Raw genomic sequence first — 12,609 nt, forward strand, 5'->3', positions numbered from 1 at the left:
AAGCATCTGTGACGGTAGTCGTACAAAAGACTTTCATCTGAAACCTTTAGTAGGTTGATTGTAAGCCCTACAAAGCTCAGAAAGCTCCACTCTCCATATGTCGCAGCTGTAATGTTACACTGTGGAAGACGAGCCTGGCTTTTGGAGCACACGCATTCAAAATATTAAAACCTATGGGTCAGAAATACGCAAAAACAATGAAGGGGGAGGCTTACAGTAAAGCTATTCTATTTCACAAGTAGCCAGCATGCACAAAGGAGTCTGCCAAAAATAAAACGTGGCCTTTTCTCTATGCTCTCATTGCAAGGGACACAAAAGGCTGGACCTTCATCTTTGATGTGCTCTAAATGCCACAACAGGCTCTCTCTCTTTCAATTTATCAGTAAATTTGGAATGCTCTGTTAATTGGGAATGAGGTCGATATCTTTCATGAAGTACTAGAGTTGCAGCATGCTGCTAGAGTCCATTGTAATTTGCCCTCCTCAATTGCAGAGCTGGGGAACAGAAGTTAACACAAGGTCGTCTACTTTGCCAAGTGTTTGCAGGGTCAGAAAAAAGTCCACAATAATCTCACTGTATTTTCCCAGCGAGCAAACCCAGGGCAGACGGTTATTCTCTTTAGTAACCCTTTTCTTTGATGCCCTCCACCGCTCATTAAAATGCAGGGTTTTTCTTTTTTCTTCTTAGCAAGTAAGTTACTTGGGAATGTGATGTCACTATTAATAAAATTTCAGGCTAATGAAAGAGCAAATACACTGGTAAAGATTTGTAAGTGGTCCTTTGAAAATACGGTGTTTCTTCAGACAGTGCATAGAATTAAAAGCCTAGAAACAAGTTTAAGTGAGAACATTTTTAAGAAGACTAAATATATTTGTGAGCAGCTTTCAAGAGCTATGCTCCCTGCATCAAGAATTCATTTTGCATTTACTTGTTCAAGGGAGTTTTGAGTTGATCCAATAAAAGGGTATATCACAAACAGCTTGCTTCTTAAGCTTTATTTCTATGTATCTCAGTGAATTAAATTGACAACCACCTTACTCTAGATCAGAGCTTTCCAAACTGTGTGTCGGGACACGTTAGTGTGTCGCCTGCAGTGTGCAGGTGTGTCGCGCAAGCCCGGTCAACTCTGATGCGAGTTTGGGCTTTTTTTTTCTAGAGATTCACTTTTTTTTTCAGTTTATGGGTTGCTTATTATTGGGTGATTTTTGCTGTCAATCGCGTTTTTTGGGGGGGGGGGGGGGGCTTGGTGGGTGGAACGAGCCCAGCCATCCTTGCATTGGCTGCTGCTGCCGATGAGGCCTGGCCATGAGGAGTACTGACTGCAAGCAGCAGTGTCTGGTGATCATGGAAGAGAGTGAAGCACTTAACTGGCAACAATCAAAAAGACGAGGTACATGAGTGTGGGGGCCAGACATGTGCTGGGGAGAGAGAGATGAGTGAGTGGGGGGCAAACGTGCTGGGGGGGACAGACATGTGCTTGAGGGGGAGAGATATGAGTGTGTGGGGGCCAGACATGTGCTGGGGGGAGGAGAGAGATGAGGGTGTGGGGGACAGACAATTTGTTTTATTATTGTTTCTCATAAATTATAACAATAACATGAATCTTGGAATATATATTTTTAATATAAATTTAAGGTTTTCATGAGATAGGTTGTGTCGTGAAACATTTTATTTATGTATATATTTAAGGAAACATACATAAATTGTCGAAATATGTTTCATTCGTTTAACCTTTAACCTCTGGTTTACTAGTAGACTGAATTACCGTGTCGTGAAATTATGTTTGTCTAAAAAGTGTGTCACCAACATGAAAAGTTTGGAAAGCTCTGCTCTAGATGGTGGATAAATGCAGGGTCCCAGGGAACATATCCATTTTTGTGGCTCTTCCATTAGTGAAAGATTTCCACATTTATAAAGCCCCAAAGGGCAACATTCAACAGGAGTCTATGCATATCTGGCATCTCCTTCATAATCAAATTAGTCTAGTCCAGGAATCTGCAACCTTTTATGGTCAAGTAAGGAAAAAGCATCAACATCACTGTTCACAATGTTGCTGAGCTCTGAAGGGGAAGGACGGCCCTCACAACGGGAGAGAGAGTCCTCCTCACGAAAATACAGCTATACAGGTGCCTCAGGGGTTCCCCTCGGTGATATTCAGGTGTCTGAGAGAGAGAAGGTCCCTGCAGAACAAAGCTTTCTGAGGGGGAGGGGACAGCCGGCGATGAGATCAGGCTGAAGTTCAGACTTAGCAATGCTGCTGCTTCCTGCCTAAGCATCTAGCATCCCCGCTCAACCAGCGCCCCCACTTACTTGGAAATTCTGGCCTTGAGAGCATTTTTTAAAAATTTGCGGCCTGGCGACACTAATGTGGGGCGTTGCAAGATTAGCTCAGCCAACACTAATTTTCAAAATGTCCAAAGTGCCAGCACTTCTGAGAGAGCAGCATGCCTGGAAGATAGCATTTGCGTGTTACTACATGGGGCATGTGCCAGGGATTGTCACTATTAGTCTAGTTGTACTCACAAAATTTTGGAACTTTTTTTGGTTTTTTTACTCTGTTTTCAGTCAAAAGTTCATATTGTTGTTCACTTTAGCTAAAGAATATCAAGAGAAGCTTTATAATCCAGTCACAACATGTATTTCACAAACAAAAAGTGAACCTTGTATTTCCAATATCCGTGTAGTTCAATCATTTTGTAGAATCATATATAGAGAGAGATAGATAGATAGATAGATACTGGGAGGAAAAACCTGGATAATGGACCCAAGGGCTCACATGTCAGTTTTGATCTTACTTGCAAAGTTCTCCAAAGGTGGCAATTCAAATACAAGTCCCTGAAGGGGCAAAGCTTAACTTCAAGGCCCGTTTATGTTGCACAGCTATTACACTGCCCCCTTCCAGTCACTCTCTAAACTGAACTGATAATCTCCAAGAGTCTATAGCAACAATAATCACTCCGAAAGTTGTGTGGTTTCTAACTTAAATTTATTGATAAAATGTAAAATGCAGCAGTTGTAGTTCTTTACAACTCTTGATGTTATTTCCAGTCGATTTACTGATTGAAATTTAATAAATCTGTGACCATCTTCCCGCCAAAGTCTTTAGAATTTATGAAAGGCAGTTTCCTAATCATTGATATTCTTCCCCTTTTTAGTTAAATCAGATTGAAGAAAATGTAAACTTTCTATCTCAATTTCACTTGCAGATCCTTCTCACTGTGGAATGGTTAGAATTTTAGTCCTAATTATTTAGCAAAATGAAAAGTCCCAGTTCTCATACCTCTCCTGTAGTCTTCCCACTTCTCTTGATTTCCCTTCTGGCAGTACCAAGTTGGCACTCTCGTCCCAAGTCTAGCATGCCTGGGTCAGTAGTAAAAATACTCTTACATCATGCTTTCATAATTCCATCTCTCACATAACGGATGTGAATTCATTCCTTCCTTATGACACCGCTGTTCCTCAGACTCTTTTCTAGGCAAAAGGCACCCCCCCCCCCCCCTCCTCTGGATTCACAAAAATCTGAGTCCTTGGGCTCTAGAGTCTTCATAAAAACACAGACTGAAAAATTTTATGGAAGGGTGATAAAACTTCCTTCTCCAGTAACAAAAAGGTCTCCAAAACTCTGGACCAATGAATAGGGTCAAGGCATTCTGTTCCAACTCTCCTTTATTTATTTAATTTATTTATTTAACATTTTTTATATACCGACAGCCGTTTGCACATCGTATCGGTGTACATTTAACTCAGAACTAACAGGCGGTGCCTTTTCATGGAACAGAAACTAAAATTAAAAATTAAACAGGTATTACAACAGATAAAAGTAAACAAATTAATAATAATTGAGAAATATTGTACAATATATTTACAAGAGAGTCAGTCATATGGACAAATGGTTTACATACATCAAGTGGAGGGAGTAGAGGGAAGTCTCTATAAGCAAGATCCTCAGAATCATTTTCTCAACACAGTAATCAAAAGAGGGGGGTTGCACAGATGGTGCTGTCTAAAATCCATGCTGAGAGACGGTGGTTGGGGTTTATAAAGACTACAAACAACCCATCTGTTTCTAGCATATGGGGAGCCCAAATCCCAACCCCTAATCAGTAAATACTCTGTACCTCCACAGATATTTTGATTTAATCCTTCTGATAAGGAATTAGTTATACATGTGATATCTGCTAAGTGCCAATGGCTGAGACAGCAAATGCACTATTATAATCTTTTATCTTAGTACTTTTTTGGAAAACAAGTTTTTTATATGCCGATGCAACCTCCTTTTAAGTGAGAGCCCGGAATGTAAGGGTTCACTGGGTAGCACAGACACAACTCTCCCTTTCCATTCACTAGCTCTGGGTGGCCAGATTCTTTCCAGCAAGGGGGGGGGTGAGGTAGATTTTAACCTTCAGGGCCCAAGGCACACAGGAAGTCATGTCTCTTACTCTTCTTCTCCCAATGGTATACTCGCTGTTGGATAACCTGGATTTAGGATCAAATTCGCCACTCAGTAACACATTAGACACTCTGGTGGGGGTATTCCAACATAAAAATGAACTGTAATCAAAAGTCTTCAAAAACAATCAGCAGACAGTTTTCAATTGATCTTCAAAAAAATACAAGTGTTCTTTCTGTCTTAGGCCTGCTCCCCTGAATAAGTGTCCTTTTGTTGGTAGACACCAGGGAAATCCCTTTCTTCTAAGGGGTGGAAGATGAGCCCCTAGTGATGGATACTGGGTTCTCCTGTCTTCCCCTGGTGTTTCCCAGGCACCTCTCAGGTGCCGAGACCCATAACAGAAAAAACAAGATTCTTCTCAACCTCTCCTCCTGGGCAGGAATGGTGACACAAAATTCCCCCCAATAAAAATTTAGGAACCAAAAGATTAATAAGGATCCTAGAAAAATCCTCTCCTGAGGCAAGAACGGCTGCCCCTCCATTTCCTTAGAATGTGAGCCATCAATTTTCCTTCTCCAGAAGACAGAAATGTGAGAACCACCTGGTAACTTGCCTGCCTGGTGTGAAGGTGGCGGACCTCACACGTGTACTAGATAGGATTAGAGACAGTGCTGGGAAGGAGCCGGCGGTCATGGTACATGTGGGCACCAATGTCATAGGAAAATGTGGGAGATAGGTTCTGGAAGCCAAATTTAGGATTTTAGGTAGGAAGCTGAAATCCAGAACCTCCAGGGTGGCATTCTCTGAAATGCTTCCTGTTCCACGTGCAGGTCCCCAGAGGCAGGCAGAGCTCCGGAGTCTCAATGCATGGATGAGACGATGGTGCAGGGAACAGGGATTCAGTTTTGTAAGGAACTGAACAACCTTTTGAGGAAGGGGGAGACTTTTCTGAAAGAATGGGCTCCACCTTAACCAGTGTGGAAACAGGCTGCTGGTGCTAACTTTTAAAAAGGAAATAGAGCAGCTTTTAAACTAGAACAAGGAGGAAAGCCAACAGTCACTTAGCAGTGCATGGTTCGAAGAAATGTATCTTTGAAGGATACTAATGAAACATGACAGTTAGGGCATCCCAACAGAGAGGTTCCAATAAATGCAAACTTAGCCTATGTGCCTATAAGTAAAGAATCACCTGAGCTAAAGAATTCCAAATTATCCCTATCAACTGAAAAGCAGGTTGTTAATACAAACAAAAAACACACTTTGAAATGTCTGTATGCCAACGCCAAAAGCCTAAGAAGTAAGATGGGAGAGTTAGAGTGTATAGCAGTGAATGATGAGATAGACAGAATTGGCATCACAGAGACCTGGTGGAAGGAGGATAACCAATGGGACAGTGCTATATCAGGGTACAAATTATATCGCAATGATAGGGAGGAACAACTTGGTGGGGGTGAGGCACTTTATGTCCGGGAGGGTATAGAGTCCAACAGGGTAAAGATCATACAAGAGACTAAATGCTCAGTAGAATCTCTATGGGTAGAAATCCCACGTGCGTTGGATAAGAGTATAGTGATAGGAGTATACTACCGTCCACCTGGACAAAATGATCAGACAGATAATGAAATGCTAAGAGAAATCCGGGAAGCTAACCAATTTAGCAGTGCAATAATAATGGAAGATTTCAATTACCCCAATATTGACTGGGTAACTATAACATCAGGACATGCTAGAAACAAAGTTCCTGGATGGAATAAATAACTGCTTCATGGAGCAATTCAAACAGGAACCAAGGAGAGAGGGAGCTATTTTAGATTTAATTCTTAGTGGAATGTAGGATTTGGTAAGAGAGGTAACGGTGGTGGGGCCACTTGGCAACAGTGATCATAACATGATCAAATTTGAACTAATAACTGGAAGGAGGACAATAATGTAAATCTACAGCTTTAAAACTAAATTTTCAAAAGGGAAACTTTGGTAAAATGAGGAAAATAGAAATAAATTGAAAGGAGAAACAGAGAAATGATGGCAGAAAAGGACCAAATGGTCCATCCAGTCTGCCCAGCAAACTTATGGTAGCATCAAAGGTATCAGGCTTATTGGTTAAGGGTAGTAACAGCTGCATCAGCAAGTTACCCCCATGCTTATTTGTTTTCCCAGACCTTAAAATGTAGTGTCCTTGTTGGTTGCTCTCTGAATCTGATTCCCCTTTTTTTCTTTTCCCCCTACCGTTAAAGCAGAGAGCAATATTGGAGAAGAGAGCAGTACAGGAGTTGCATCAACAGTATGAAGGCTTATTGGTTAAGAGTAATAACTGCCACACCAGCAAGTTATCCCCATGCATTCTTTTCTTCATTTCCATCCTCTAGTCTTTAGGGATCCACAGTGTTTATCCCATGCCCCTTTGAAATCTTTCACCGTTTTTGTCTTCACCACCTCCTCTGGAAGGGCATTCCAGGCATCCACCACTCTCTCTGTGAAGAAATATTTCCTGATGTTGCTTCTGAGTCTTCCTCCTTGGAGTTTCATTTTGTGACCCCTAATTCTACTAATTTCTTTCAAACAGAGAAGGTTTATTGATTTTGCATCATTAAAACCTTTCAGGTATCCTAAAGTCTGTATCATATCTCCCCCTGCACCTCCTGACCTCCAGGGTGTACATATTTAGGTACTTCAACCTCTCCTCATGAGTCATTTGATGGAGACTCCCCACCATTTTTATTGCCCTTTCCCGGACTCCCTCCATACTGTCTCTGCCCCTCTTGAGATACAGTCTCCAGAACTGAACACAATACTCTAGGTGAGACCTCACCAAAGACTTGTACAAGGGCATTATCACCTGCTTTTTCTTACTGGTTATTCCTCTCTCTAGACCAGAGCTTTCCAAAGTGTGTGTCGGGACACATTAGTGTGTCGCCTGTAGTGTGGAGGTGTGTCGCCCGGTCCACAGGGCCGGCGGAAGCAGGGAACTATAGCAGGAAGATCAGCGGGCAGTGGTGGAGCTTACATCACCACGGGCCGAAGGAAAGGGTCACGTTCACTCCTCCTCCTTCCTGCCTGTGCAGCCCTGGAAGAAAAACGTTGCCGGAGCCGCGTGGGCAGGAAGGAGGAGGAGCATCTGCTGCGTACAGAAGAAGAGCAGCATTAATGGGCCGTTGCGGATCCCACGTCGCGACGGCCCGAGAAGAGGAGGAAACCCGATAGCAGGGCCGCTGCAGATCCCATGTCACGGCCAGGGAAGATCAGGGCCTCTGAAGAGCCCATCCTTTGGCAACCCGTGCAAAGGGACAGCATGTGCCAGTGAGAGCCTGTGCTTGAGCAAGAGAGCATGTAGGAGTGAGAGAGCCTGTGTGTGTGAGAGTGAGACAGCATGTGCACGAGAGAGACAGTATGTATGTATGTATGTATGAATGAGAGAGAGGCATGTGAGAGTGAGAGCTGTGGATGTGTGAGATTGCATGTGAGTGAGAGCCTGTGTGTGTGAGAATGTGTGAGATAGCATGTGAGAATGAGAACCTGATTGTGTGTTTGAGGGAAGACAGATGGAGAGAAAAGAAATAGAAAAAAAGACCCTGTAAAAGGAATTGGCAAAAAAACAAGAAAGGAAAGGTGCAAAAAAAAGCCTGTGACCAACCGATTAGAAAACTAAGATCAGACAGCAAAGGTAAAAAAAAAAAATTACTTTTTAGTGATTGGCACATGTAATCTTTGGGAATGTGCAAGAGTAGCACTTTCTCTATGCAGATCTCACAATGTACGAGATCAGCATGGAGGAAGTGGAAGCCTGCAAATATTTATTATGAGATAGGTTGTGTTGTGAAACATTTTATTTATGTATATATTTAAGGAAACATACATAAATTGTTGAAATACATTTTGTTCGTTTAACCTTTAACCTCTGGTTTGCTAGTAGACTGAATTACTGTGTCACGAAATTATGTTTGTCTAAAAAGTGTGTCACCAACATGAAAAGTTTGGAAAGCTCTGCTCTAGACAGCCCAGCATTCTTCTGGCTTTAATTATCGCCTTGTCACATTGCTTTGCCATCTTCAGATCACTAGACACTACACCCCAAAGTCCCTCTCTTGCTCCGTGCACATCAGCCCTTCATCCTCCATCACATACAGCTCTTTTGGATTCCCACACCACAGATGCATGACTTTGCACTTTTTGGCATTGAATCCCAACTGCTACATATTCGATCAAAGTTCAAGCTTCCTTAAATCACATCTCATTTTCTTACTATGAAACCTGAAGTTTTAAGTAAAGGTGCAAAATCTGACCTGAGATTTCCTTGTAAATTACTTATTTTTTTAACCTTCCCAGTTAAGGGTTTTTCTGGACTTCCATTCCTAATGTTCCTCAAGTATTCTCAGTATAATTTTGTTTGGGGGGGGGTGGGGGGTAGATCAGGATTTATATTATATGACTATATTACTTGAAATAATCGCTCTTGTTAAATTTTGTTCTCCCCTATTTCCTAATAAGACAATGTTTGAGGGGGAATTTTTTCATTGTTTTCATATTGCAAATTTAGTCTTAAATTACTGGTACAAGTAATACTTGTGTTATTGTGTAAAAATTCAATAAAGATAAAATTATTTAAAACATCACATCTCATTCTCTCTACTCCTTTCAGTGTGTCCACTCTATTGCAGATCTAAGTATCATCCGCAAATAGACAAACTTTATCTTCTATCCCTTCCACAATGTTGCTCACAAAGATATTGAACAGAACCAGTCCCAACACTGATCCCGGTGGCACTCCGCTTAACATCGTTCTCTCAGAGTAGATTGATTCCATTTACCATCACATGCTGCCTTCTATCTGTCAACCAGTTTGTAATCCACTCCAACACCTTGGCGCACACTCCCAAGCTTCTCATTTTATTCATAAGCCTCCTGTGCAGGACCATATCAAATGTTTTGCTGAAATCCAAGTAGATTACATTGAGTGCTCTTCCTTGATCCAATTCTTTAGTCACCCAATCAAAAAAATCAGTCAGCTGCAAAGGTTAAAAGTGTACAACAGGCTTGGACATTGTTTAAAAATACAATCTTAGAAGCTCAGTCCAGATGTATTCCACGCACTAAGAAACATAGAAACATAGAAATGGGCCTGCGGAGAATTCTTTGAAATCCTTTTTACCTGATACAAGCTGCTTGAGTCGGGGTGAGTCATCCTGCTTGTCCCGACAGTAACTCATAGCAGCTGAGATTGCAGACGTCGGGGGCAGGACCTGGAGGTGGGACCCGGAAGTCAGCCCTTATCATCGGGCTGCACGTGGCACGCAGCAGACACAGGTGTGCCGCAAAAGCCGTGCACGCCTAATGAGCGCGCAGCTTTGCCCGGATTTCGTCCGGATTTTGGATTCTCTTCAACTTTCGTAAAGATTTCTCTACTTAATTGGAAACTTTACATTACTTTTTAGAGGTTTATTCATCTTTTCTCAACTTCCTTCTCCAAAAGTCAACAGAGATATGGTATGGCAATAATAATTGCATAGTTTGGGGCTAATACGGACCTACCCCTATTGTTTAGGCTAAAACCTATATTATAGTAATAATCTGATATGCCTGCAAAACGTAAGGGGAAGGTGAGAGTGTATCCTTCCCTACCATTACCTTCACCTATACAACAGGAGATACGCCGTTTTATGCTTTCACCTATACAAAGAATTATGGGCACCGAGGACTCTGATGTGCCGGGCAGTTTGGGAGGACAGCCCGCGCGCCTGCAGAAGAGGCTTCCCTTAGCCCTAACATCCAGCTACCACCAGCGCAGACAAGTGGTGAAGGAACCTTAGGAGGTGCTTCGTTGGAGATCATTGCTTTTGGTCTGCCCAGTAAGCTCCCACACTTATTTTCCCATACTTATCTGTTTCATCAACCACCAAGTTCAGGGCCCTTGTTGGTAACTGATTCAAATTTCCTGCCATCCTCATTGATGCAGAGAGTAATGTTGGAGTTGCATCAAAAGGTGAGCATAAGGCTTAATGGTTAAGGGTAGTAACCGCCGCATCAAGCAAGTTACCCTGATGCTTGGTTACCCAGATTGCACAGATCAATGCCTGTTTTCCACATTTCACTCTACCATTGAAGCAAAGAGCAGTGGTGTATATGTATTCAAAGTGATGTATCAGGCTTAATTGGTTTAGGGTAGTAACTGCCATAATAAGCAAGCTACCCCCACGCTTATTTGTTTACCCAGATTGTAAAGTTCAGTCCTTGTTGGTGGTTGTCTGAATGCAAATCCTGTTTTCCACATTTCCCCATGCCTTAAAAGCAAAGAGCGACTCTGTATATGCATTCAAAGTGATGTCAGGCTTAATTGGTTTAGGGTAGTAACTGACATAATAAGCAAGCTACCCTTTACCCAGATTGTGAAGTTCAGTCCTTGTTGGTTGTTATCTGAATGCAAATCCGCTTTTCCACATTTCCCCTTGCCGTTGAAGCAGAGAGCAATGTTGGAGTTGCGAAGGCTTATTGAGTAAGGGTAGTAATCATCAGGTAGTAGCCTACACTCCAGTACTCTACCTCCATGGCTCTTCTCTTCATTCTCATCCTCTAGCCCAGGGGTGGGCACTTCCGGTCCTCGAGGGCCACAAACCAGTCTGGTTTTCAGGATATCCCTAATGAATATGCATGAGAGATATTTGCATGCACTCTGCCTCAGTTGTATGCAAATCTATGTCATGCATATTCATTAGGATATCCTAAAACCTCGACGGGTTTGTGGCCCTCGAGGACTGGAATTGCCCACCCCTGCTCTAGCCTTTATGGATCCACAGAGTTTATACCATGCCACTTTGAAATCCTTCACAGTTTTAGTCTTCACCACTTCCTCCGGAAGAGCATTCCAGGCATTCACTACCCTCTCCGTGAAGAAATACTTCCTGACATTGGTTCTGAGTCTTCCTCCCTGGAGCTTCAAATCATGACCCCTTGGTTCTACTAATTTTTTTGCAATGGAAAAGGTTTGTTGTTGACCATGGATCATTAAAACCTTTCAAGTATCTGAAAGTCTGTATCATATCATCCCTGTTCCTTCTCTCCTCCAGGGTGTACATATTTAGGTTCTTCAATCTCTCCTCCTAAGTCATTTTATGAAGACCATCTACCGTTTTGGTAGCCCTTCTCTGGACCGCCTCCATCCTGTCTCTGTCCCTTTGGAGATACGGTCTCCAGAAATGAACACAGTACTCCAGGTGAGGCCTCACCAAGGCCCTGTACAAGGGAATCATCTCTTCCTTTCTCTTACTAGATATTCCTCTCTCTATGCAGCCCAGGATTCTTCTGGCTTTAGCTATCGCCTTGTCACATTGTTTCGCCGACTTCAGATCATTAGACACTATCACCCCAAGGTCTCTCTCCTGCTCCGTGCACATCAGCCCTTCACCCCCCATCAAATACCGATCTTTTGGATTTCCACATCCCATATGCATGGCTCTGCACTTCTTGACAGAAAGGTGGAAGGAAGGCAAAACGATTACTGGCATGGTTAAAAGGTGAGGTAAAAGAGGCTATTCAAGCCAAAAAAATCATACTTCAAAAACTGGAAGGTGGATCCTTCTGAAGAAGAAAATAGGAAAAAGCATAAGCATTGTCAAGTTAAGTGTAAAACATTGATAAGGCAGGTTAAGAGAGAATTTGAAATAAAGTTGGTCGTAGATGCAAAAACTCATAAAACTTTTAATAATATATCCGAAGCAAGAAACCTGTCAGGAAGTTGGTTGGACCATTAGATGACTGATTGTTAAATGACTGAGGGGTTAAAGGGGCTCTTAGGGAAGGTAAGGCCTTTGCAGTAAGACTAAATGAATTCTTTGCATCTGTGTTTACTAATGAGGATTTGGGGGTGATACCGGTTCTGGAGATGGGTTTCAAGGATGATGAATCAGATGATATGAACCAAATCACTGTGAACCTGGAAGATGTAGTAGGCCAGATTGACAAACTAAAGAGTAGCAAACCTCCTGGACCAGATGATTTGCCCCCAAGGTTCTAAAGGAACTAAAAAATGAAATTTCTGATCTATTAGTTAAAATTTGTAACCTATCATTAAAATCATCCATTGTACCTGAAGACTGGAGGGTGGCCAATGTAACGCCAATATTTAAAAAGGACGCCAGGGGTGATCTGGGAAACGATATACTAGTGAGCCTGACTTTGATGCTGGGAAAAATAGTGGAAACTATTCTAAAGGTCAAAATCACAGAGCA

Source organism: Rhinatrema bivittatum, chromosome 1 (genome assembly GCF_901001135.1).
Source record: "Rhinatrema bivittatum chromosome 1, aRhiBiv1.1, whole genome shotgun sequence".
Lineage (NCBI taxonomy): Eukaryota > Metazoa > Chordata > Amphibia > Gymnophiona > Rhinatrematidae > Rhinatrema > Rhinatrema bivittatum.